This window comes from Ranitomeya imitator, chromosome 1 (genome assembly GCF_032444005.1).
Source record: "Ranitomeya imitator isolate aRanImi1 chromosome 1, aRanImi1.pri, whole genome shotgun sequence".
NCBI lineage: Eukaryota > Metazoa > Chordata > Amphibia > Anura > Dendrobatidae > Ranitomeya > Ranitomeya imitator.
In genome coordinates, this window is record NC_091282.1 from 653880205 (window position 1) to 653906193 (window position 25989).

The 25989-nt window shown below is 44.7% G+C and overlaps 1 protein-coding gene across 1 annotated transcript in view; it reads left to right on the forward strand.

The window, feature by feature from the left end:
- The first annotated feature begins 1308 nt into the window (after nt 1-1308).
- PEA15 (proliferation and apoptosis adaptor protein 15) overlaps nt 1309-25989 on the forward strand; it is a 156238-nt gene continuing 131557 nt past the window's right edge. Inside the window, exon 1 of the mRNA XM_069728741.1 lies at nt 1309-1679. The gene's annotated coding sequence lies outside the window, so the exon portion shown is untranslated. The remainder of the gene's footprint in view (nt 1680-25989) is intronic.

Consider the following 25989-nt stretch of genomic DNA (forward strand, 5'->3'; position numbering starts at 1 on the left):
GAGAGGGCATTATTAACAAAAAGTCTCCATTACCACCACCATTACATTAGCCTTATGTCACCCAAAACCACTAACTTCTCCGAACTGGCCGACTATCCATTGTTTATGAAATGATCAACCAACAGTCTTTGACAGATGGGAAGGGAAGAATTGGGCAGTTGAAATTCGTCATGCCCCATCTTTTGTGTTTAAGGGTGATAAAATACTACAAGAGGTGTTGGACATCAATCTTCTGTCCTACAATCTTCACCCGAATTGACCACAAATGTATGTCAGGAGTAACTATCAGCCAACAGCACATCTCCCTTTTTAAGAGGGACATGCAGAAATCAGTAATGATCAATAATAAGCACAGATCACCTTGTTTTATCGAATATCAGAAATCAGTTGAGGATAAGTGCTGACCAACTTGTGATATCCTTCTCAATCGGTGATCATTGGAGCAGAAATTAGCTCTGATCGACCAAATACATTTTCGATCAGCAATCATACGAGCAGGATTGAGAGTCAATCGACTTTTTCTATCTTCGATCAGCAATAACAAGGGCAGAAATCTTGGATTTCGACTGACCTGTCATTTTGGCAACCAACATGAATGAGTGTCGATCAACTTGTTATGTCTGCGATGAGCAATCATTCGAAAAAGAGCAATCATTCGAGAAAGAACAATCGGCGATGGACTATTGTTATATCGATGACCAGCACTAATTTGAGTAGGGATGAGCGACATTTACGGTAACTTTTTATATTGACGACTGGTGACTATTGGGGAAGAAATGAGAGCTGATAGATTTGTCATATTAGATTTCATTCAACAATGAATGAGCGGCAATAGTCTTATGTCGCCATAAGCAACCATTTGAGCTTTCATGAGCGCCAATTGACTTGTTATATTGGTGATCAGCAATCATTTAAGCAGGAATTGGGGGCGTTTGAGGGGTTTTATCAGCAATTATTTGCTATATAACTTATTGGTGGTCATTTGGTTGTATTGGCGATCATCTCAGCAGGATTCCTGGGTATCAAGGTATCCGACACTTCAGTGTAATATCGGAACCCTGCAATTACCTAGATCAGATTGCGAGTCCACACTACCAGTAAACTTCTTCACTAGACATATACTATACAATGAACTTCACTACTCAGCATCCTGTTAATGAAAACTAGACGTTGCAATGCAAAGTATAGGATATTAACCCAACGTGATCCCGATCTCCAGTAATTAAGTAAATTACACCCCGCATGTAAAATTGACCATTTCCCCTCACCCGCTGCCTGTATACAATGGGTGTGTAGTCATTAATAGGAATACATCTGTAGCTTTCTGTCTCTCATTCCCTAGCTCCCTCATACACAGAACCACACGCACAATGTGACATCACTCAGTACAAAGGGTGGAGTGAGTGAGACCACATTGAAATCAGTTCTGTCTGTAGGGGAAGGGAATTTCTTTGCAGACAACAGCAGCAGCAGCAGCAAGAGGATCTATCCGATCAGCCACATCCACACTGGGTGGCATCAAATATTATAGAGAAACACGCCAGTCTTCGAGAAGAAAAGCTGAGCTTCCAATCGTGTCGTAACGTACAGAGAGGACTTGGTCCTGGTCTAGGCTGGAGAAGTTATCACCGACCTGAAATACTATAAAATCACTTTATCAGCTTGACGACAAGTTGACGGTAGGACTGATATACCTCTTGTGGGATGTTGGGTGAGGTTTAGGCATAGGTTACTATGAGGAAACCAGGGCAAGGGATGGCGGCATGAAAGGGGTGTGTTGGGAGTGGCACAGGGACAGCATTGGCATAAACCAGCTTTTCACATCTCTACTTCCTATACTAAAAAATAGATATCTTCATATGAAAACTTTAGATGGTAGAGCTTGGTCTTTTCCTGCAAGTAGTCAGTAAGTCAACTTTGCCTTGGAACTGCCTCTAAGCCTTCTGTGAAAGAGTTGACAAGCCTGGGAATTTTGGGGATGGTCTATCATATTGGGTGTGGATGATTGGAAACGAGGGGAGAAAAAACTCTTGTGAGCTCTCGTGGAGATGTTTTGGGATGAGGGAATTTTTTGAAGGTATCTGGGAGACTTTGGAAGTCAAAGATTAAGGCAAAGAGTTTAATGCTCCTTATTGTCATCCATATAGTTTGTGGTGATCCTAAAACCGATATATCAATGAAGCCGCTTCCGTTGGATCTATAAGTGATATATAGATAAGGTCTCTCATAAGTCTGCTACCAATATACTGAAGACAGTTCTGTTGAGTCTGATACCGATATACCGATCACATTTCTATTGCATCTGATGGTAATACGTTTCTGTAGGCAGCAAAGTGATGCCAGATATTCTGAGATATACCCCAAAACATCCGATAGCCTTTGGAGGACTATGACTAATGGAAAGAGTTTGGTGTTCCATTTCTCATCCAATTTCTGAGGAGTCTGACCTTTATTTATTGATGATGTTTCTTTTGGGTCTGTTATCGATGTGTTGGTCTAAGACCGATATATCGATGTTTCCCTTTATATACCAATACATCAACGACATTGAATCCGATGCCAATATAGATGTTGTTTCTGTAGGTAGCAAAGTCAGTCTAAATTATTTGTTACAATAAGCAGGGTTTGAGGTGTTAATTGTTAGTAAGTTCACCACTAATGAGCTCCCACCCATCTTCTTGTTTCAGTTCTGGTCCTCTGTAGTCTCCTGCTACAGAGTTGGGTGCCCTGAGTAGTCACATTCGGAAGTTTGGGCGTGGGATAGGGAGAAATAGCACAGGGCAGGCTGACAAACCCACTTCCTATAAGCTGAGAACATGAAATACAATGGACTCTCCGGTGTCTTACAGCACGCTTGGTCTCATCTGGCAGAGTCACGCTCGCACACAGGAGGCTGATCATTCCATGCTAGATCAAATATATTACCCGGCAACGCGGTGGATGTAAAATGCGTTACTCATAAATATTAGACAGGGTAATGGCATGCAGCGTGCATGATCCAGCTGTAAAATATGCACAAAATACAACACGATTAAAGGGGAAGGAGATCTTTATCCACCTGATAGACCTTATATAGCATAGCAACAACCATTTAACTAGGACTGTTAGCTCCTGGGTTGTGGTGAAACCAGTCATGGTCAGAAGGAAGCTCTCCAGTGACTGTAGGACTATGAGTCCTTTTATAATGTTGTATTACAGGAGAGGTCACTGTGTATGTTATTTACTGGATAGCCAAGGCAGAAAGAGTTAAAAATCCACTCCCATGAGGGCTGACCAGTGGGGGCATTGGTTTAGGAATTGTTACTAGGAATATTGGTATTTCCTGTTTGCTTACATGACATCCATAGCTAGCCCCAGACACTAGTATGTGTCCACCTCATGATACTCTGAAATGGTCACATGACGGGCAACCCAAACCAATGATCACAGTGCCAACATTTCTATAAAGTGTTAGCTAGAGAACCCTATGAACAGTGCGATCACAGACCCATGATGAGTACTAATGGTGCTAAAGTGACCCTATAAAGTGTCAGAATGTCCTATAAGAAGTGCCAGTCCAAGTTCATCCTTGCACAGTGTCAATGTGCCCCCATAAACAATGTGCCTCCATAAATAGTGACCTATAAACAGTGCCAGACACACTTAAAACATGCCAATTTCTCCCAATAACCAGTATCAGACACATTGCCTTTATTAACAATTTTCCATTATCAGGGTGGCCCATACACAGTGGCACAGTTTCTTCAGCATCAGTGCCACAATGGTTTCAGAAAACAGTACCAGCCTGAGTGCCTCATAAACAGTGCTAGGCACAGTGCTTTCAAAAACAATCCCTCCACTACAATGATAAAGTTGCCTGTAAACTATGCCAGGCGTACACCTACAGCCCCATAAGTATTAATAACCACAATCAATCCTTTAACAGAGTCTGACCCAAACCTCCACAAGCAGCACAAATGTCTCCCCATAAACAGGACTAAACACAGTTCCTTCACTATGAATGCCTCCACTAACAGTGCAAAGATGCTCTCTAAACAATGGCAGAGTTTTAGATAGATATATATATATATATATATATATATATATATATATATATATATGTATATATATGTGGCTTTTTCAGGTCTTCCCAGTAAAGGCCCCAGGGTGGCACAGTGGCTGAAGTCCAGCTGCGCTTCCTCTTCTAACATCTGTTTCTTCTCATTCACTTAATGAAGACTGTGCCCTGGATAGAGGCCTCGATAATCATAAGTTGATTACATTGAACCTCACGATCAATGAGAAATCTGGCAGTGAAAGCTCAATTTCCCTACAGCACCACCACAGGAGAAACAAAGCATTACAATTCACATGTTAAATTCAATGGGTTGTCCACATAATGTAAAGACATGTGGGGTCCTCCAAAGTCCTCCACTCTTCACAGTTTAAGGGGTCCCAATACTCAGTCCCTTTACCAGGTATTGTCTTCGCACAGATGAGCTGTTTTGTGATCTATGGAGACTCAGAAGAAAGAAACTAGACCATGGAGTTGTGTAAAAAGTGATGGCGGCTTGCCGTGTGCCACAAAGTGACGGCGGCATGTCGTGTGCCACAGAGTGACAGCGGTGTGTCTTGTGTCACAGAGTGACGGCGGCGTGTCTTGTGCCACAGAGTGACGGCGGCGTGTCGTGTACCACAGAGTGACGGCGGTGTGTCTTGTGTCACAGAGTGACGGCGGCGTGTCTTGTGCCACAGAGTGATGGTGGCATATCTTGTGACACAAAGTGATGGCGCTGTATCGTGCATCACAAAGTGATGGTGGCGTTTTGTGGGCCACAAAGTGACGGTGGTGTATCGTGTGCCGCAAACTGACAGCACCTTACCATGCGATTCACATTGATGGCGGCGTATCATGTGCCACAAAGTGATGGCGGTGTACCACAAAGTGACGGCAGTGTACCGTGTGCCACAAAGTGAGGGTGGTGTATTGTGCGCCACAAAGTGATGGAGGCATATCATGCGCCACAATGTGATGGCGACGTATCATGTGTCACAGAGTGACGGCGACGTATTGTGTGCCACAGAGTGACGGAGGCGTGTCATGTGCACAGAGTGACAGCGGCATACTGTACACCATAGTATCGTACGCCAAAGTGACGGCAACGTATCGTGCGCCACAAAGTGACGGCGGCGTATCGTGCACCACAAAGTGATGGAGGTATATCATGCGCCACAAAGTGATGGCGGCGTATTGTGTGCCACAGAGTGATGGGGGCATGTCATGTGCCACAGAGTGACAGCGGTGTGTCGTTTGCCACAAAGTGACAGCGGCGTGTCGTGTGCCACAAAGTGATGACGGCGTATCATGTGCTGCAAAGTGACGGCAGTGTATCGTGCGCCTCAAAGTGACGGCGCCGTATCATGTGCCACAAAATGACAGTGGCATATATTGTCCCACAAGAATAGTGCAAAGTGTAAGACTAAAAATGCGACTCCTCTGTTGGTGTGAGAAAATTCATCTTCATTCCTCTTCGCGGGAGGATGTCACAAATTCTCTGTCTCTTTCAGTGCCCCAAAATATTCTGACAGAGGCGTTTTGTGTCCCCGAAGCAGCTGCAACCGGGCCGGTGCCGAAAGCGTTAAATGAGGCATTGAAACCGAATGAATTAAAGGCATCCAACTTCCTTCAGTGAAACATTAGCAGGCAGGCCATGCAGAGATAATGCTGGTGTTACACAGGAAGCCAGACCAATTGTCCCACTGCCAGACAGAATTTAGGATTTCAGCACAGGAAGAAACAAGTTATGGGGAGGAAAGGGGTGTCCGCTTCTCCATGACCTATTTTGTGGGTGCCGTGACTTTAAGAACAGTAGTTAATTAATCAAAAAGCTCTAAAGTAACTCCTGACCTATTTATGATGTATATCATGGTTATATTCTGTCATACCTTGTACAAAAAGAAGAACCACCTTAGGGGGCAATTCACACCCCTCAAATTAATGAGTTGGGGCAATTTAAAGAGAAATCGCCCATAATTTGTATTAGGACTTATCCCAACAAATGACACTAGTTGTCAGTGTTGTAGCTTCCTAAACTTAGTACTTAAAGAGGCTGTCCAGAATGAGAAAAATATGGCTATTTTCTGCCTAAAACAGCGCCACCCTTGTCTACTGGTTGTAATTGGTATTGAAGCTTCAGTGAAAAACAAATACATATTTATTTCAAATGATGGGATTTTTGCTTTGCTTGACTCTGGTGACCACCTTTTTCTGCCATGTGTGAGAACACCACCAAACATCTTTCCCTATCTCAACTTCCTATAACACTGTGTATGTGATTTCACTGGCAGTATTTATCCCTGTATGTGGTATTATTCGGTCCCTATGTGATCTGATGACAGTGTGGTGGTATTTGTCCCTTGCATGTGGTATTATTCGGTCAATACATGGGGGTAATATGTGGTCGGGTCACGGTGTGGCGGTGTTTATCTCTTGTATGTGGTCATATTAGTCTTGCTATAGTGGATTTTGTTGTGTATTGCGGTCATTTGTCCTCTGATATTAATTAGGAGAAGATTCTTTATTTCCATTAGTGATTAACTCCTTAACGTCCAGAGGTATTTTTGTTTTTGTGTTTTTGTTTTATAGCTTCTTCCCAGAGCCATAACTTTTTTATTTTTCTGTCAAAATGGCCATGTGGGGCCTTGTTTTTTGCGGGACGAGTTTTACTTTTGAACGACTCCATTGGTTTTAACATACTGTGTACTTTAAAATGGGAAACAAAATTCTAAATGGAGTGAAATTGCAAAGAAAGTGCAATTCCACAGTTGTTTTGGTTTTTTTTTAATCATATTCACTAAATGCTAAAACTGATCTGCCATTATGATTCTACAGGTCATTATGAGTTCATAGACACCAAACATGTCTATGTTCTTTTTTATTTAAGTAGTGAAAAAAATCCAAACTTTTTGTAAAAAAAAAAAATGGCGCAATTTTCTGAGACCTATAGAGTCTCCATTTGTCATCATCTTGGGCTGGTTGAGGGCTTATTTTTTGCACGCTGAGCTGATATTTTTATCAATACCATTTTGGTGCAGATATGATCTTTTAATCACCTGTTTTATTGCATTTTATTGCAATGTAGTGGCAACCAAAAAAACAAAGTTCTGACGCTTTAAATCTTTTTCTTGTTTCGCCATTTAGCAATCAGGATAATATTTTTTTTATATTGATACATCTGGCAATTGTGGACACGGCGATACCAAATATGTGTATGTTTTATTTTTTTATTGTTTTATTTTGAATGGGGCGAAAGGGGGGTGATTTCAACTTTTATATATTTTTTATTTTTATAATATTTTTAAAAACTTTTTTTAACTTTTTGCATGCTTCAATAGTCTCCATGGGAGACTAGATGCTGCACTACTTTGTTTGGCTTTGCTACATAGAGGTGATGATCAGATTGCCTGTATGTAGCAGAAATGCTTAATTGCAATGAGCGAAGTCCACCGGGCGGCACTCATAGCAATCCGGCTATGACAACCATAGAGGTCTGCTGGAGAACTCTGTTTGTCATGCCAACCCATCGGTGACCCACGATCATGTAACGGGGTCACCAATGGGCGGGATTTCCGGCGCGCTTCCGGAAAGCGTGACTTAAATGCCGCTGTCAGAAATTGACAATAGCATTGAACTATTTAACAGCCACGGGTGGATCGCGATACCACCCGCAGCTGTTGCAGGCACATGTCAGTTGTATATATCAGCTGTCATGTACTTGGAACAAGATGCACTTACAAGGGTTTTCCAGTGAAAACAAGTAATCACCTCTCCACAGGATAAGTGATAACTTATTGATTGGTGGGGGTCCGACATAACGGCTAACGAGTATTTGCATATAGCTGTAGGTTTGGGCCCCTAGAGTCAATGTCCCCTGTGGGCCCAAGACACTCCAGTCTGACACTGGATGTCAGGGTATATTGGCTTTTTGGGCGTTACTGCACTCCCAAAAATTTTTTAGGTTTGTCATGGAAGTACCCTTCAAGTGAGACCCAGCAGCACAAAGTATTTCAGGAGAGTAGCGTTCTAATCTTGGTAAAAAATACATGTAAGTGACACAGTACCTCATGTTACTGAGGACAGGGCAGCATGTGACAATGTCATGGTGTGAGGAGGAGAATGAAGACTACAGTCCAACAGGCTATGGCACAGAGATCTTCACATCCAGCTGATGGTAATCAAGACAGTGTTGTGATTTGAGGACCAGGACAGAAACAAGCGTAAAGTCATAAATTAATGTAATAGGTACAGGGCCCACAGCAGCACAGAGTATGTAAGGAGGTGAGTGCACTGATATGACTGAGGAGAGGGCTATATGACAGGAGCAGTATTCAGTTGTGAGGAGCGCAATAGAATCATCACTCAACCTGTACCACATAGTATTTCAGAAGAGCTGTATATTTTCACTCCCTTTCCAAGTGCTAAAAAAAATTATCAAATCATTTTCGAATGGTCCATTTGTCTTTAGATGTCTGACAGACAAGAGGCAAGTTATGCACGAAAAAAAAGCCAAAATGCCTTATGTAGATTTGGAAACAAGAAGGAAGCGAAGGTCAGATGTGAGAGTAGCTGAACAGATTTTACTTCCTCTATAAAAAAAAAAGACTGCCTACCCCTCGCTCACTTCTGTATCCACAACTGAAAAGTGTTTCTACAGATGGAGAGGCGCGCCTCAGTATTAACTCCTCACTTACTACACAAAACCAAATAGTGAGTCTTAAAATATTAATACCAAAATCCCCATGCTAACCTTACAGGTAAAATGTCAGATTATGGCACTGCTATGGGGTCCACAAACAGCCCCAAGTTAACAAAGATCATTTCTCTGTTGGGTCCATGCTGCTGCATCTGTAAGGGTATGTGCAACAGCAGTTTTCCATGCGTTGTACAGTATCATGTAAACCACAGGGCGTTTTACCTGTGGATTCTGCAGAATCCACGTGGAAAAATCCGCAATGGAATCCACAACGTGTGCACATACCCTAAAACTATCTGCTGTGCTATAGGCACTACAAAACTGAAGTTGTTAGCTCAGGGTGGGGATTAAGGCTTCATTGGCACATCAGAGAAGAGCAGCATTTAGAGCTTCCATGTGCAAGTGTAAAGAAAATGTTTCAACGCCTACCAAGAATGTGCAATATTAATCAAACCCCCTATTAAGAGGGTGTCTACTGTTCAATGCTCAGAGATTACAGTAGTGATGGTGAATGCAGATTTAGACGTAACTAGAGTATCAGACATAAAAATGTATCAACAATTTATCTAGCAACAGTAATGTGGGAAAACCTCGCGTATTCCATAAAGAGAAAAAATCACAGATTAGAAAAAAGAAACAAGCAAATGGAGATAAGGAAAATGTTAAATCTTATTGTACACATGTGCATACTATATAGTAGCTGTATCCTTTAAAAATAAGGCAGTGTGGTAGTTGTTATTTCCCACAATATTACAGTAGTTATATTCTTGTACAAAGGGGCAGTATTATAGTACTGTAGTTATATTCCTGTACCTAGAAGGTAGTATTATAGTAGTTATATTCTTATACATAGCAGCAGTATTAGAGTAGTTATATTCTTGTACATAGTGGGCAGTATTATAGTAGTTATATTCTTGTACTTAGGGGTAGTATTATAATAATTATATTCTTGTACGTAGGAGGTAGTATTATAGTATTTATAATCTTGTTCATAGGGGGCAGCATTATAGTAGTTATATTCTTGTACATAGGGGGCAGCATTATAGTAGTTATAGTCTTGTACATAGGAGCTGAATTATAGCAGTTATATTCTTGTACATAGGAGCAGTATTATAGTAGTTATATTCTTATACATAGGAGCAGCAGTATTATAGTAGTTATATTCTTGTACATAAGGGCAGTATTATAGTAGTTATATTCTTGTACATAGGGGCAGTATTATAGTAGTTATATTCTTGTACATAGGGGCAGTATTATAGTAGTTATATTCTTGTACATAGGGGGCAGTATTATAGCAGTTATATCCTTGTACATAGGGGGCAATATTATAGTAGTTATATTCTTGTACATAGGGGCAGTATTGTAGTAGATATATTCTTGTACATAGGGGGCAGTAGTATAGTAATTATATTCTTGTTCATAGGGAAAGTATTATAGCAGTTATATTCTTGTACATAGGGGGCAGTATTATAGTAGTTATATTCTTGTACATAGGAGCATTATTATAGTAGTTATATTCTTGCACATAGGGGACAGCATTATAGTATATTCTTTTACATAGAAGGTAGTATTATAGTAGTTATATTCTTGTACATAGGGGACAATATTATAGTAGCTATATTCTTGTACTTAGGGGCAGTATTATAGTAGTTATAGACTGTATATTGTTGTACATAGGTGGCAGTATTATAGTAGTTATATTCCTGTACATAGGAGCATTATTATAGTAGTTATATTCTTGTACATAGGGGCAGTATTATAGTAGTTATATTCTTGTACAAAGGAAGCAGTATTATAGTAGATATATTCTTGTACTTAAGGGCAGTATTATAGTAGTTATATTCTTGTACATAGGAGTAGTGTTATAGAAGTCAGATTTGTGTTTTTAGGGGCAGCAATATTACTCTATATAGTGTAATTCTTTATAATGTGGAGTGGTGATAGTCAATACGGTTATATAATATTCAGAAATCACAGGCCACAATGGGTTGATTTAATGGGGTCAGGAAGGGTCAGATCTGTAATCTCCATGTAGTGATCAGTGGAATAGAGACGTCTCATGATGCAGTGACATTGGTGGCGTGGCTCCATCCCTGTACCACTTTCGGATGGGGCTTTGCATTGAGAAGCTTACACGCTCAGCCCATCAGCGCTATGCCTTGTGTCAGCCCATCTGTTGGAGGCAGTCAGCTGACTCATGTTCTGCAGATTTCTGTTTTGACCTGAATACTATGGGGCTCGGTGCGACTGGAGAGGAGGAGGGAGGCGAAATGCTTAGATCGCTGTAAAATCTCCATCATCACATAGGAAATAACTCGCGGCAAACATCACACCAACTCCCTGAATGAGGGTGCATCCCATTCAGGAAGTAACAGGAGGAAATATATGGAGAAAGAGGGAGCTGTGTATAGGGATGCAGGGAATTAAATGAATGGGTGGTTCCCTTAAGCAATTGACAGGTGGTTCTGGACACTTATAGGAGTTCCATCGATGGGTGGTTCCCCCAAACCATCGAGGGGTTTCTCTGAACACTGATACAGTGGGGGAAATAAGTATTTGATCCCTTGCTGATTTTTTACATTTGCCCACTGACAAAGACATAAACAGTCTATAATTTTAAGGGTAGGTTAATTTTAACTTTGAGAGATAGAATATAAAAAAAATCCAGAAAATCACATTGTATCAATTATATAAATTTATTTGCATTTTGATCCCTCCGGCAAACAAGACTTAATACTTGGTGGCAAAACCCTTGTTGGCAAGCACAGCAGTCTGATGTTTTTTGTAGTTGATGATTAGGTTTGCACACGTCAGGAGGAATTTTGGTTCACTCCTCTTTGCAGATCATCTCTAAATCATTAAGATTGTCGCTTGTCAACTTGGAGCTTCAACTCCCTCCATAAGTTTTCTATAGGATTAAGGTCTGGAGACTGGCTAGGCCACTACTTGACCTTAATGTGCTTGCTTTTGACCTACTCCTTTGTTGCCTTGGCTGTATGTTTTGGGTCATTGTCTTGCTGGAAGACCCAGCCACGACCTATTTTTAATCTCCTGGCGGAGGGAAGAAGGTTGTAACTCAGGATTTTACAGTACATGGCTCTATCCATTCTCCCACTGATGCAGTAAAGTAGTCCTGTGCTCTTAGCAGAGAAACACCCCAAAACACAATGTTTCCACCTCCATGCTTGACACTGGGGATGGTATTCTTTGGGTCATAGGCAGCATTTCTCTTCCTCCAAACACGGCGAGTTGAGTTAATGCCAAAGAGCTCAATTTTTGTCTCATCTGACCACAGCACCTTCTCCCAGTCACTCACAGAATCGTCCAGGTTTCATTGGCAAACTTCAGACAGGCCTGCACATGTGCCTTCTTGAGCAGGAGGACATTGCGGGCACTGGAGATTTTAAACCTTTATGGCGTAATGTGTTACCAATGGTTTCCTTGGTGACCGTGGTCCCAGCTGCCTTGAGATCATTAACAAGCTCCTCCTGTGTAGTTTTAGGCTGATCTCTGACCTTCCTCATCATCAAGGATACCCCACGAGATGAGATTTTGCATGGTGCCCCAGATCGATGTCGATTGACAGTCATTTTGTATTTCTTCTATTTTCTTACTATTGAACCAACAGTTGTCTCCTTCTCACCCAGCGTCTTACATATGGTCTTGTAGCCCATTCCAGCTTTGTGCAGGTCTATGATCTTGTCCTGACATCCTTATTATTATTATTATTTATTGTTATAGCGCCATTTATTCCATGGCGCTTTACATGTGAGGAGGGGTATACATAATAAAAACAAGTACAATAATCTTAAACAATACAAGTCATAACTGGTACAGAAGGAGTGAGGACCCTGCCCGCGAAGGCTCACAATCTACAAGGAATGGGTGAGGATACAGTAGGCGAGGATAGAGCTGGTCATGCAGCGGTTTGGTCGATCGGTGGTTACTGCAGGTTGTAGGCTTGTCGGAAGAGGTGGGTCTTCAGGTTCATCCTTATAAAGCTCTTTGGTCTTGCCAATGTTGTAGAGGTTCGAGTCTGACTGATTAATTGGGTCTGTGGATAGGAGACTTTTATAAATGTGACTATGTAAGACAGTTGTCTATAATGCAGGTAATGAGTTGATTAGGAGAGTCTAACTGGTCTGTAGGAGCCAGAACTCTTAATGGTTGGTATGGGATCAAATACTTATTTCTCACTGCAAAATGCAAACAAATTTGCATAATTTATACAATGTGATTTTCTGGATTTTATTTTTGATATTCTATCTCTCAATGTTAAAATTCACCTACCCTTAAAATTATAGACTGTTCATGTCTTTGTCAGTGGGCAAACTTACAAAATCAGCAAGGGATCAAATGCTTATTTCCCCCACTGTAGGAGTGCATCTTTGGGTGGTTCCCCCTAACCATCAATGGGTTTCTCTGGACACTAATAGAAGCGCCATTGGCGGGTGGTTCCAGACACACCAATAGCAGCGCCACATATGGGTGGTTCTCCCAATCGATAGCCAAACCACTTACTTATGGATCCAACAAGGTGGGTCAGGAAACCAACAGGAGAGTCATCTAGGTATGCTAAGCTCACTTCCAAGAGTGCCACTCACAAGTCATCACACCTAAACCCAACAACACTGACTGCTGGATTGATTCTCTCACATGACTCCACTGATAGTTTCCCCAATTGTCGCTGCTACCAGGGGCACCAAAGAGAGCTGGTTTCTCCTACACCATCAACACCACCCCCACACTTGTTTAACATCACCAATGGATCTTACCAACCCATTAAGTCAAATAGTTTAAAATAAATTTATGACTCTAAAGCCAAATATTGACGTTGCAGCCCTCGTCACATATGCCCCAATCCCCAAAGAATTCCCATCCATTCAGGAGTTTTTTAATCTGTGTATGTTTTACTGTAACCCCCTCTGACAACTAAATCTTTCAGTGTTATATTTTAAAGGAGCCTTTATGTACTTTGACGGGCGTCCAATCCTTACATACCCAGCCGTTCAAGGTCCCGGGGAACATGGAGATAAAAAGCACTATTGTTCGCTCCACCCAAGTGCACCCCCTCTCCATTACTCCTTTTGTTTGCTCCCCACAGTAATTTTACATAAAGCTATCAGCCTTCCGGACATTCCATTCCATTTAAAGTGGGGGTGGGGGAGAACTTGGGATGAAGTCTATGGGAGCAAAGCTGGTTCACAGCCTGAAAATTAGAACTTTGTGTGGAGCAGGTTAAAAGGACAAGAAGAAAGTAAAAGCAGACGGATGTTTGGAAGAAACTGACAGGAGACTGGAAGGCTTCAGAAACTGCGTTTTGGAGAGCTGGATCATAGAATACCAATGATGCCTCGGATTCTCTCCTCCCACCCCACTCCATCATGTAAACCAACTTCACAAGGGGGGGCTGGGAATTGAAATAACACTAAATGGGGGGTGGGGGGGTGGGATAAAGACGAAAGATAGAAAAATAAAAAGATGTGAAAATTGAATTTTAATTTTACAGAATTTTTCATTTTTTAAGAATTTTGTTTATAATTTTTGTAAATTAGAATTACAAATGATAAAAAATAATGTTGTTCCTTTTTTTTTCTAGCCAAAGCATGGTAAAATTTCACCCAGAGCTCATTTTCTGTAACATTTTACAGAATTTTGTCATTATTTTTTCTTTTTCAAAATTTTCAACTTAGAATTAAAAATGGAAAAATGTTCTTTTTATCTAACGATGGTTGTCATTAATTTCTCATTTCCCTGCCTAATAAATAGGCAGATTTCTGTCATGGCTTCTGCTTAACCAGGATTTTCCTGAATTTTTGTTTCATTAAAATGTAATTTTCTTTTTGTTTTTCTAATTCTGTAAAGTTTAAAATTTGAATCAATTTTTGAGGCAGTGGAGTTTCTGGCCTCTCGATGGATGGTGGACACCACCCGACTCAAAGTCACCTTATCTGGATCACAGATAAGAAACAACAAAATTAACGGGTTAAACTAACAGTTTTCTGAATCACACTGGGAGTTTATAGTTGACCTGGTGTCAAGCTGAAAAGGACTAACATTCTGAAAAAGGTCCTGTCTGTCTGCTCTCGATTGCTCACCAATCACTATTTCCTAGAGGAGTGAAAAAATGGATCTGATGCTGCGCTGTCAATATTCCACTCAGCAAAGAGAGGACAATGATGTATATTTAAAAGCGGTCTTTATTGGTCAACGCATTTTGAAGCGTACAACACTTCGTCAGGGCAAACCACTATGACTACAGAGGCAAACTCACACCAGGCGGAGCAGAACTACAACTGGCTACAATAGGCCAGTTGTAGCTTTGCTCTGCCTGGTGTGAGTTTGCCTCTGAGCTTATAGTGACTTGTCCTGATGAAGTGTTGTAGGCTTCAAAATGCGTTGACAAATATACACCGCTTTTAAATATACATCATTGTCCTCTCATCGCCGGATGGAATATTGGCACTTTCCACTCATCTAAAGACTATCTGTTATGATGGATCCTCAACAGCCTTCTCCTTCCACAAGCTAATAAAAGGAGCTGTGTTATTCACAACCCTATAAGGTAAGAACAAACCTATGTTTTACTTTCTCCCTCTCATATCAGATAAGACCCTATTGCGCTTTATTGTTTCCCCAGCTTTTACCTACCAATCACTATTTCGTGGAGCATTTTCTTCAACACTGATTGGCTGAAAGTCATGAATTCTCTTTTCAAAAGTCCTTTTCAGTTGGATATCAGGCACTTTTCCAGAAGAAAAAAAAATCAGGATGACTCTGGAACCTTTTCTGGAAATATTTTGTCAAGCATTAATGAACCCTTTAATGGTGAAACTAATGGGTGCCAACAGATTTCTCAACCAGACTGGGAATGTATACTTCACCTGGTGCCCAGCTAAAAAGGACTAACATCTTCAGAATGGTCGTGCTGTCTGCTATCGGTTGCGTAGCCAATCAGCATTTTGTGGAGAATCATCTTCAACACTGATTGGCTGACAGACATGAATCCTAAACTTTGCTCTTCCCAAAAGTCCTTTTCAGTTGGATGCCATGCCAATTTCCAGTGAACAATCCCAGGCCATTTTTGTATATAAGCCCAAAATAAAGGGCTCTTATATCATTTTATGTAAGAAATTGATTAATATTACACCCATTTTAGGAAAATACTGATAACCCTCATCTGAAAATCCTAAATAAGGTACCACAGTCTTTGTGTATATTGTCTAGCAAAGGCAAAAAGGTTGTAAATTTAAAAAAAAGGAGGAGCTGCGTTCACGCAGACTCGTCAGTTGCCATGGCGATTTCATTGCACATAGATGGAAGAAAACATTCTCTTCCCTCAAGGCCTCCCTCCTGTCTTGTCTGCATGCACTAAGCCAATTTTCACATTTCTTTCACACTTAGGACATGTAAAGCCGTTGTGTGAATGTGTGAAGAACGTCAGGAAAGGGTTAATCGGGAAAAGGACAAGAGAATAGGCCGAGACAGCAAATGCAAGGGAAAGAGGATAGAAAAGGGTTAAACAGAAATAGGAGAATATCAAAAATGACACGGCAACTCCTCTCAAAACCGAAAAGGTCAAATATATGTATAGTAAATCCGGAGGTCTCGATTTCCTCCATATCGCAATCGAGAGACACGGGAGCTGAGATATGGGGGGCTGTTTGAAGCTTGTCATGTGCCGGGGGTGGAACATGGTGGTCAGTGGTCCCCGATCCTGACTGACAAATCTGCCCGATCAGGGACTCAAAATAAAGCTTCACCCAGAACACCAAACAGCACCACATATCTCAGCTTCCGGGACTATTTCCTCTAGAAACAGTGATTGCTATGAGGGAGGTTGTCAAATTTGAGACCACTAGACAAAAAGAGGCAGTGTTGATGACGGCCCCGCAGCATGGCTGCCCACCGGGATTACTTCATTATAGACCTCTGTACATTTTACAGTGCAATTCCCCTTTAAGAAGCATGAAGTCCGGGGTCTACACCTGTGCACAGGACAGTGGCCAATCAGAGCCTGTCATACATGAGATCAGTAATCCGGCAGCAGTCCTGCTCCACATTCAGGTCACTGGACGCTCCGCTATAACCTGAGCCGCCGATATTTCACAGATTAACAGCATGGAGCATTCTCTCTAAATGTCACAGGGAAATTAAAAGTAAGAATCTCAGAGGGAATGTCATTTCCGGTCCATGTCCAGGTTATACCGGCTGCACACCGATAGTTACTGTGTACAGGAGAGGCCCAGGTTATACCAGCTGTACATATATAATTATATACAGGAGATGCCCGGTTTATATCAGCTGTACATATCTATATATATAATTGTCTAAGGGTTTTTCCGTCTGTCTGTCTGTCTGTCTTTCTGTCTGTCTGTCTTTCTGTCTGTCTGTCTGTCTGTCCTGGAAATCCCGGCTCTCTGATTGGTCGAGGCCGCCAGGCCTCGACCAATCAGAGACCGGCACAGCATCGACATAGAAATCCCGCGTTTCTGATTGGTCGAGGCCGCCAGGCCTCGACCAATCAGCAACGGGCACAGCGACGATGATGTCATAAAGGACGTAGACATCTCACGTTTCTGATTCAGCGACGGGCACAGTATCGACGTAGATGTCATAATGGTTGCCATGGCGACGATGATGTCATAAAGGTTGCCTCAACCAATCAGCGACGGGCACAGTCTGCCGCGAATTCTGGAATCATCATTGTCCATATACTACGGGGACATGCATATTCTAGAATACCCGATGCGTTAGAATCGGGCCACAGTCTAGTCTATATATATAATTGTCTAAGGGTTTTTCCGTCTGTCTGTCTTTCTGTCTGTCTGTCTGTCTGTCTTTCTGTCTGTCTGTCCTGGAAATCCCGCGTCTCTGATTGGTCGAGGCCGCCAGGCCTCGACCAATCAGAGACCGGCACAGCATCGACGTAGAAATCCCGCGTCTCTGATTGGTCGAGGCCGCCAGGCCTCGACCAATCAGAGACGCGGGATTTCCAGGACAGACAGACAGAAAGACAGACAGAAAGACAGACAGTCTGTCTGTCTGTCTTTCTGTCTGTCTGTCTGTCCTGGAAATCCCACGTCTCTAATTGGTCGAGGCCGCCAGGCCTCGACCAATCAGAGACGGGCACAGTATCAACGTAGAAATCCCGCGTCTCTGATTGGTCGAGGCCGCTAGGCCTCGACCAATCAGCGACGGGCACAGCGACGATGATGTCATAAAGGACGTAGACATCCCGAGTCTGATTGGTCGAGGCCGCCAGGCCTCGACCAATCAGCGACGGGCACAGTATCGACGTAGATGTCATAATGGTTGCCATGGCGACGATGATGTCATAAAGGTTGCCTCGATCAATCAGCGACGGACACAGTCTGCCGCGAATTCTGGAATCATCATTGTCCATATACTACGGGGACATGCATATTCTAGAATACCCGATGCGTTAGAATCGGGCCACAATCTAGTCTATAATATAACGCTGGGAGCGTCACTCTGTCCGAAGCCATTATAGACTGCGCAAGCGCAAGAGTCTGGGCCTCACAGAGTGACGCTCCCAGGAGATCGCAGTATGCGTAAACACTGAACGCACACCGCGATCTCCAACAGAGAAGCAGGGGCCGCCAGGAGGGTAAGTATGAGCTATATTCACCTGGCCCCGTTCCACCGCTGCGTGCCGCCATCTTCCCGGTCCTCGGCCTGTGACCTTCAGTCCAGAGGGCACGATGACGCGCTTAATATGCGCCGGCGCCGCCCTCTGACTGACCAGTCACAGCCAGAAGACCGGGAAGATGGCGGCACGCAGCGGTGGAACGCGGCCAGGTGAATATAGCAAGTGCTGGGGGGCCTGAGCTGGCGGCGATACCGGCACCTGACCCCCACAGCGCGCCGGTGTCCCCGCCTGCTCAGGCCCCCCAGCACTCGGCGCCCAGCGACCATAGGGGAGTATGGTATTTTTTTTTTTTATATATTGCAGCAGCATACGGGGCATATACAATGGAGCATCTTATGGGGCCATAAACCATAATGGAGCATCTTATGGGGCCATAAACTATAATGGAGCAGTGTACGGGGGCATATAGTATGGAGCATCTTATGGGGCCATAAACCATAATGACCATAATGGAGCAGTGTACGGGGGCATACACTATGGAGTATCTTATGGGGGCCATAAACCTTTATGGAACAGCGTACGGGGCATACACTATGATGGAGCATCTTATGGGGGCCATAAACCATAATGGAGCAGTGTACGGGGGCATATACTATGGAGAATCTTATGGGGTCATAAACCATAATGGAGCAGTGTACGGGGGCATATACCATGGAGCATCTTATGGGGGCCATAAACCTTTATGGAACAGCGTACGGGGCATACACTATGGAGCATCTTATGGGGGCCATAAACCATAATGGAGCAGTGTAAGGGGCATATACTATGGAGCATCTTATGGGGGCCAAAAACCTTTATGGAGCAGTGTACGGGGGCATATACTATGGAGCATCTTATGGGGGCCATAAACCTTTATGGAGCAGTGTACGGGGGGCATACACTATGGAGCATCTTATGGGGGCCATCAACCTTTATGGAGCAGTGTAAGGGGCATATACTATGGAGCATTTTATGGGGGCCATAAACCTTTATGGAGCAGTGTACGGGGCATATACTATGGAGCATCTTATGGGGGCCATCAACCTTTATGGAGCAGTGTACGGGGGCATATACTATGGAGCATCTTATGGGGGCCATCAACCTTTATGGAGCAGTGTAAGGGGCATATACTATGGAGCATTTTATGGGGGCCATAAACCGTTATGGAGCAGCGTATGGGGCATATGGATGGGAGCAGCAAATTAAAGAACGGTGGCGCAGGATGGGAGCAGCACATGTCAGAATGGGGGCGCAGGATGGGAGCAGCACATGACAGGATGGGGACGCAGGATGGGAGCAGCACATGTCAGAATGGGGGCGCAGGATGGGAGCAGAACATGACAGGATGGGGACGCAGGATGGGAGCAGCACATGACAGGATGGGGACGCAGGATGGGTGCAGCACATGTCAGAATGGAGGCGCAGGATGGGAGCAGCACATGTCAGAATGGGGGCGCAGGATGGGAGCAGCACATGTCAGAATGGGGGCGCAGGATGGGAGCAGCACATGACAGGATGGGGACGCAGGATGGGAGCAGCACATGACAGGATGGGGGCGCAGGATGGAGCAGCACATACCAGCATGGAGACCATATACCAATATAAATGCTCGCCACCTGGGCGTAGAACGGGTTCAATAGCTAGGATAATTATATACAGGAAATGCCCACAGATTATAGCAGCTGAACATATATAATTATATATAGGAGATTCCCAGGTTATACCAGCTGTGCATATGGAGCGGATGCCCAGATTATAGCAGCTGTACATACAGTATATAATTATATGCAGGAGATGTTCAGGTTATACCAGTCATACATATATAATTATATACAGCAGATGTCCAGGTTATACCAGCTGTACATATTGTAGGGGTTCCACTCACTCAGCTGCGACGGCTGACACTCAGGAGACGTGTTCCTTTAAAGTTCACTGGGTTTATTGCTTCATAAACCATGTGGCAAAACAACAGAAAACAATATAGCCTTTGGTTCAGGCAAAGAAAAACAAATGTCCAGTTCTTCCGGCTCAGTCCTGAAGCCGTAACACACTCAGGAGGGTTTCACCTCCACACATATCTGCTGTGTAAAGCATTAGCCAGTCTTAAATAGAGCTAACCACACCCAGTAACCCATCACATGATTAGCCATGTGGTCTGACATTACCACAGGTCCTGAAACACATATATTTACATGGTTATGTGCAAGACAGAAATACCCCTGGGCTACCATACAGTAACAAGGCACTTATGTGGCACATACCTCCCATCGACTACACACCCTTTAGCCATGCTACATACCTCCCCCCTCTGCCTAAAGCCGTGGGGCTTGGCACTTTCCCCCACTAAACAATAGATTCTTGATAGGGCATCCGCATTACCATGCAGCTTTCCGGCCCTATGTTCCACATGGAAACTGAAGTCCTGCAGGGCTAAGAACCAACGGGTGACTCTGGCATTTCTCCCTTTCGTTTCCCTCATCCACCTAAGTGGGGCATGGTCAGATACCAGTCTAAATTTACGTCCCAGCAGATAGTACCGTAATGTGTCCACTGCCCATTTTATGGCCAAGCACTCCTTCTCAACGACTGAGTAGTTCTTTTCAGATGAGGACAGCTTCCTACTCAGATAAAGAACATGATGCTCCTCCCCATGTAGTTCTTGGGAAAGGACTGCTCCCACCAAAACATCTGAGGCATCTGTCTGAAGAATAAACTCTTTCTTGAAGTTTGGGGCCATCAGAACGGGTTGCTTACACAAAGCGTTTTTCATTTCTTGGAAGGCTGACTCTGTTTCTTCGGACCACTTAACCATTACTGGTTTTGTCCCTTTTAGCAGGTCAGTCAGAGGCGCAGCCATCGTGGCGAAGTTTGGGATGAACCTCCTGTAATATCCCACGATTCCCAGGAAGGCTTTAACTTGCTTCTTGGAAACTGGTTTTGGCCATGTTTGAATTGCCTCCACTTTACTGATTTGGGGTTTTATTTCTCCATGACCCACTATGTATCCAAGGTACTTAGCTTCTTCTTTACCCAAGGCGCACTTCTTCGGGTTTATTGTAAATCCGGCCTCTCTTATAGCATCAAACACCGCTTGGACTTTCTCCAGATGACTCTCCCAGTCCGGGCTAAAGTTGACGATATCATCTAGGTACGCAGCAGCGTAGGCCTTATGGGGTGCAAGGACTCTATCCATAGCCCTCTGGAAGGTCGCCGGAGCTCCCTGTAGGCCAAACGGCATCCGGGCATACTGGAAGCATCCATCAGGTGTCGAAAAGGCTGTCTTCTCCTTGGCTTCCTGTGCCATGGGGATCTGCCAATACCCCTTTGTCAAATCCAAGGTGGATATATACCTGGCGTGCCCAAGCCTTTCGATGAGCTCATCAATACGGGGCATGGGATAAGCGTCGAACTTGGAGACCTCATTCAACTTCCGATAGTCGTTGCAAAACCTCCACTCTCCATCAGGTTTTGGGACCAGGACAATTGGGCTCGACCAACCGCTCTTGGATTCCTCAATGACTCCTAGCCTCAACATACGCTCCACTTCCTTGGAGATAACTTCTCGACGAGCCTCAGGAATATGATAAGGTTTCACATTCACCCGCACATGTGGCTCTGTTAGGACCTTGTGCTCTATGACCTTCGTGTATCCTGGCAATTCTGAAAACAGGTCCCTGTTTTTCTGGAGTAACTCCCGGCACTGCTGTTTCTGGGTCTTTGATAGCATCTCTGCTATAGTAACCGCTCCAACCTCACCTTCTGGGTTGCTTAACAATGACGGAGTTACTGTCGGCTCTCTATCTTGCCATGGCTTGATGAGGTTGACATGGTAAACTTGGAATGGTTTCCGTCTTCCTGGTTGGTGAATTTTATAATTTACCTCACCAAGTTTCTCGACAACCTCATATGGCCCTTGCCATTTGGCCAAGAACTTGCTTTCCACTGTTGGAACTAACACAAGAACTCAGTCTCCCGGATTGAACTGCCTCACTCTTGCAGACCGGTTGTAGACCCTGGCTTGAGCTTCTTGTGCTTGGAGAAGGTGTTCTTTCACGATAGGCATCACCTTTGCAATCCTCTGCTGCATCAGGGCCACATGCTCAATGACGCTTCTGTGGGGCGTGACTTCGGCCTCCCAGGTTTCCTTGGCTATATCCAGGAGTCCTCGTGGATGTCGGCCATATAGAAGCTCAAACGGTGAGAACCCTGTGGAGGCCTGTGGAACTTCACGAATGGAAAACATCAGATAGGGTAAGAGACAATCCCAGTCTCTACCGTCTTTCTCTATAGCTTTTCTCAGCATGCTCTTTAGTGTCTTGTTAAACCTCTCAACAAGGCCATCTGACTGGGGATGGTACACCGAGGTCCTCAACTGGGAGATCTTCAGGGCTTTGCACAACTCCCTCATCACCTTGCTCATGAAAGGTGTACCCTGGTCAGTCAGGATCTCCTTTGGCAGACCTGTCCGGGAAAAGACATGGACCAACTCGCGGGCTATGCTTTTTGAGGAAGAATTTCTCAAGGGAATTGCCTCAGGATAGCGTGTGGCATAGTCCAGGATGACTAATATATACTGATGGCCCCGAGCTGATTTAACTAAGGGACCGACCAAGTCCATGGCAATTCTCTCGAACGGTACCTCAATAATGGGCAGTGGCACAAGGGGGTTCCGGAAATGAGGAGTGGGAGCAGTTAGCTGACATGTAGGGCAGGACCTGCAATAGTTCACTATTTCCTGGTGACACCTAGGCCAATAGAACCTCTGCACAACCCGTTCCTGCGTTTTTTCCACCCCCAGGTGTCCACCCAAGATGTGTGAATGGGCCATGTCCAACACTTTCCGTCTATACGGACCCGGCACTATCAACTGCTCTACCAACTCCTCCCTTATTTTCGTGACCCGGTACAACAACTCCCCCCTCAACAGAAAATGGGGAAATCTTGTGTCTGCCCCCGGCTCCTGTACCACCCCGTCAATAACTGTGACATTATTAAAGGCTTCCCTCAGAGTGGGGTCCCTATGTTGGGCAGTCCCAAAATTTTCACCGGTAACTTCTAACTCCAAAATGTCAGATGTAGGGGATACTTCCTCCTCTTCCCCAACCAGAACACAAAAAGGAAAGCTGTCTGCCTCTGGGTGTGGCGATACCCTTCCAGGGTTCACTGGTTCCCTGCCAGGGAGCTCAGAACCTTTTCCCCACAAATCCCAAAACAAACAGAAATCCCGGCCAATAATTATAGGGTGCAACAAGTCCTGAACTACGCCGACTATGTGGGACTCAGTGCCACATGCCGTTTCAATGTCCACCCTGGCCATAGGGTAGTCCTTTGCATCACCATGTATGCACCGCACTCCGACCTTCTTTCCTGGGAGCAGGTGGAGAGGAAAAGTGGCCCTCACCAGGGTCACTAGGCTCCCCGAGTCTAACAGTGCCGTTACTGCTCGACCGTTCACCTTTACGGGACACGCTTGAGGTCCCTCGTTAGATGGAGAGTTCACACTACAGGCTGGATACGCATAGTATGAACAACGGCGTCCCATGCTGCAGTCCATCTGCTCAGTGGTTTGGGAACAACGGGCAGCTATATGTCCTGGCTTGTGGCACCTCCAACAAATAATATCCCCCGTGGGGACCTTGGGCACCACCTCCCCCGCCCTTTGTGACCTTGGACGCACCACCCCTTTTTGGGACTCAGCTGCCTTCTGGGACCCCCAGTACGGCATGGGCTGCCTCCCGAAGGAGCCTTCCAACCCTTGGTATCTCTCAACCAGTCCGATCAGCTCGTCGGCATTCTGGGGATCACCCTGGGCAACCCAAGACTGTATAGGCCTCGGGAGGGAATGGACAAACCGATCCATCATCACCCGTTCTACCATCTGTGCAGGCGCAGAGGATTCTGGCTGCAGCCATTTCTGGACCAGGTGCAACAGATCAAACATTTGGGAACGAGGTGGTTTGTCCCGGTGATAGCCCCAGGAGTGAACTCGCTGTGCCCTGACAGTCAGTGTCACCCCCAAACGTGCGAGAATCTCGGCTTTCAATTTGTGATACTCTTTGGCATCCTGCAAGGTCAAATCATAGTACGCCTTCTGGGGTTCTCCTGTCAGGTATGGCGCAAGTACCTCTGCCCACTGCTCTGGCGGAAGTTTTTCCCTCTCAGCGACCCTCTCAAACACCGTCAGGAAGGCCTCAACATCATCCCCGGGAGTCATTTTCTGCAATGCGCGTCTTACCGTCTTCCGGACGTGGGTGTCATCAGCCAAACCTGGGGTTGGGGCGCTCGCCTTGCCCTGGATGACGGTTGCCAGAAGCTGCATCTGCTGCTGATGCTCCTGCTGGCTCTGCTGCATCTGCTGCCGTTGCTCCTGCTGGTTTTGCTGCATCTGCTGCCGTTGCTCCTGCTGGCTCTGTTGTATCTGCTGCATCAACAGCCTGTTGGTCTCTTGCTGCCTTTGCTCCTGCTGGACCGAGTGTTTCAGCAAGTCCTCCATTTTCTCCGGCAATGCTTGCTGGCTTGCAACAGCCTTGACCCAGGACATTCAAAAATAAACTCACGTCTCCGCTGGGAACGCTGTCCGCATTCTCCACCAATTGTAGGGGTTCCACTCACTCAGCTGCGACGGCTGACACTCAGGAGACGTGTTCCTTTAAAGTTCACTGGGTTTATTGCTTCATAAACCATGTGGCAAAACAACAGAAAACAATATAGCCTTTGGTTCAGGCAAAGAAAAACAAGTGTCCAGTTCTTCCGGCTCAGTCCTGAAGCCGTAACACACTCAGGAGGGTTTCACCTCCACACATATCTGCTGTGTAAAGCATTAGCCAGTCTTAAATAGAGCTAACCACACCCAGTAACCCATCACATGATTAGCCATGTGGTCTGACATTACCACAGGTCCTGAAACACATATATTTACATGGTTATGTGCAAGACAGAAATACCCCTGGGCTACCATACAGTAACAAGGCACTTATGTGGCACATACCTCCCATCGACTACACACCCTTTAGCCATGCTACAATATATAATTACTAGCTGTTTCCAGCCAGCTAACGCTCGGCACGCTCATTGCTATCTAATATAAACCTTGTTATATCTCTCTCTGTCCTTATCAATATGCTCAGGTGTTCGTTGTTGATAACCAATCCTACGATTTTGTCGATATTGCTGTTGTCGATCAGCTACTGCATTGTTGTCCGGATTTTCCTGCGGCCTGTGAGATGGACCTGGCGACTTTTCTTGTTTGGGAGAATGCGGATGCAATTAAATGTACGTTTACCTTGGCTGAAGTGGTTGAATTACATAGAAAGGAAGTGCTGCTTGTGGTAATGTGGGGGGCGGAGCCTCATGTGGTTATGGGTGGGGACGGAGCCTCGTGTGGTAATGTGTGGGGACGGAGCCTCGTGTGGTAATGTGTGGGGACGCAGCCTCGTGTGGTAATGTGCGGGGACGAAGCCTCGTGTGGTGATGTGTGAGGATGGAGCCTCGTGTGGTAATGTGTGGGGACAGAGCCTCGTGTGGTAATGTGTGGGGACAGAGCCTCGTGTGGCAATGTGTGGGGACGGAGCCTCGTGTGGTAATGTGGAGGGACGGAGCCTCGTG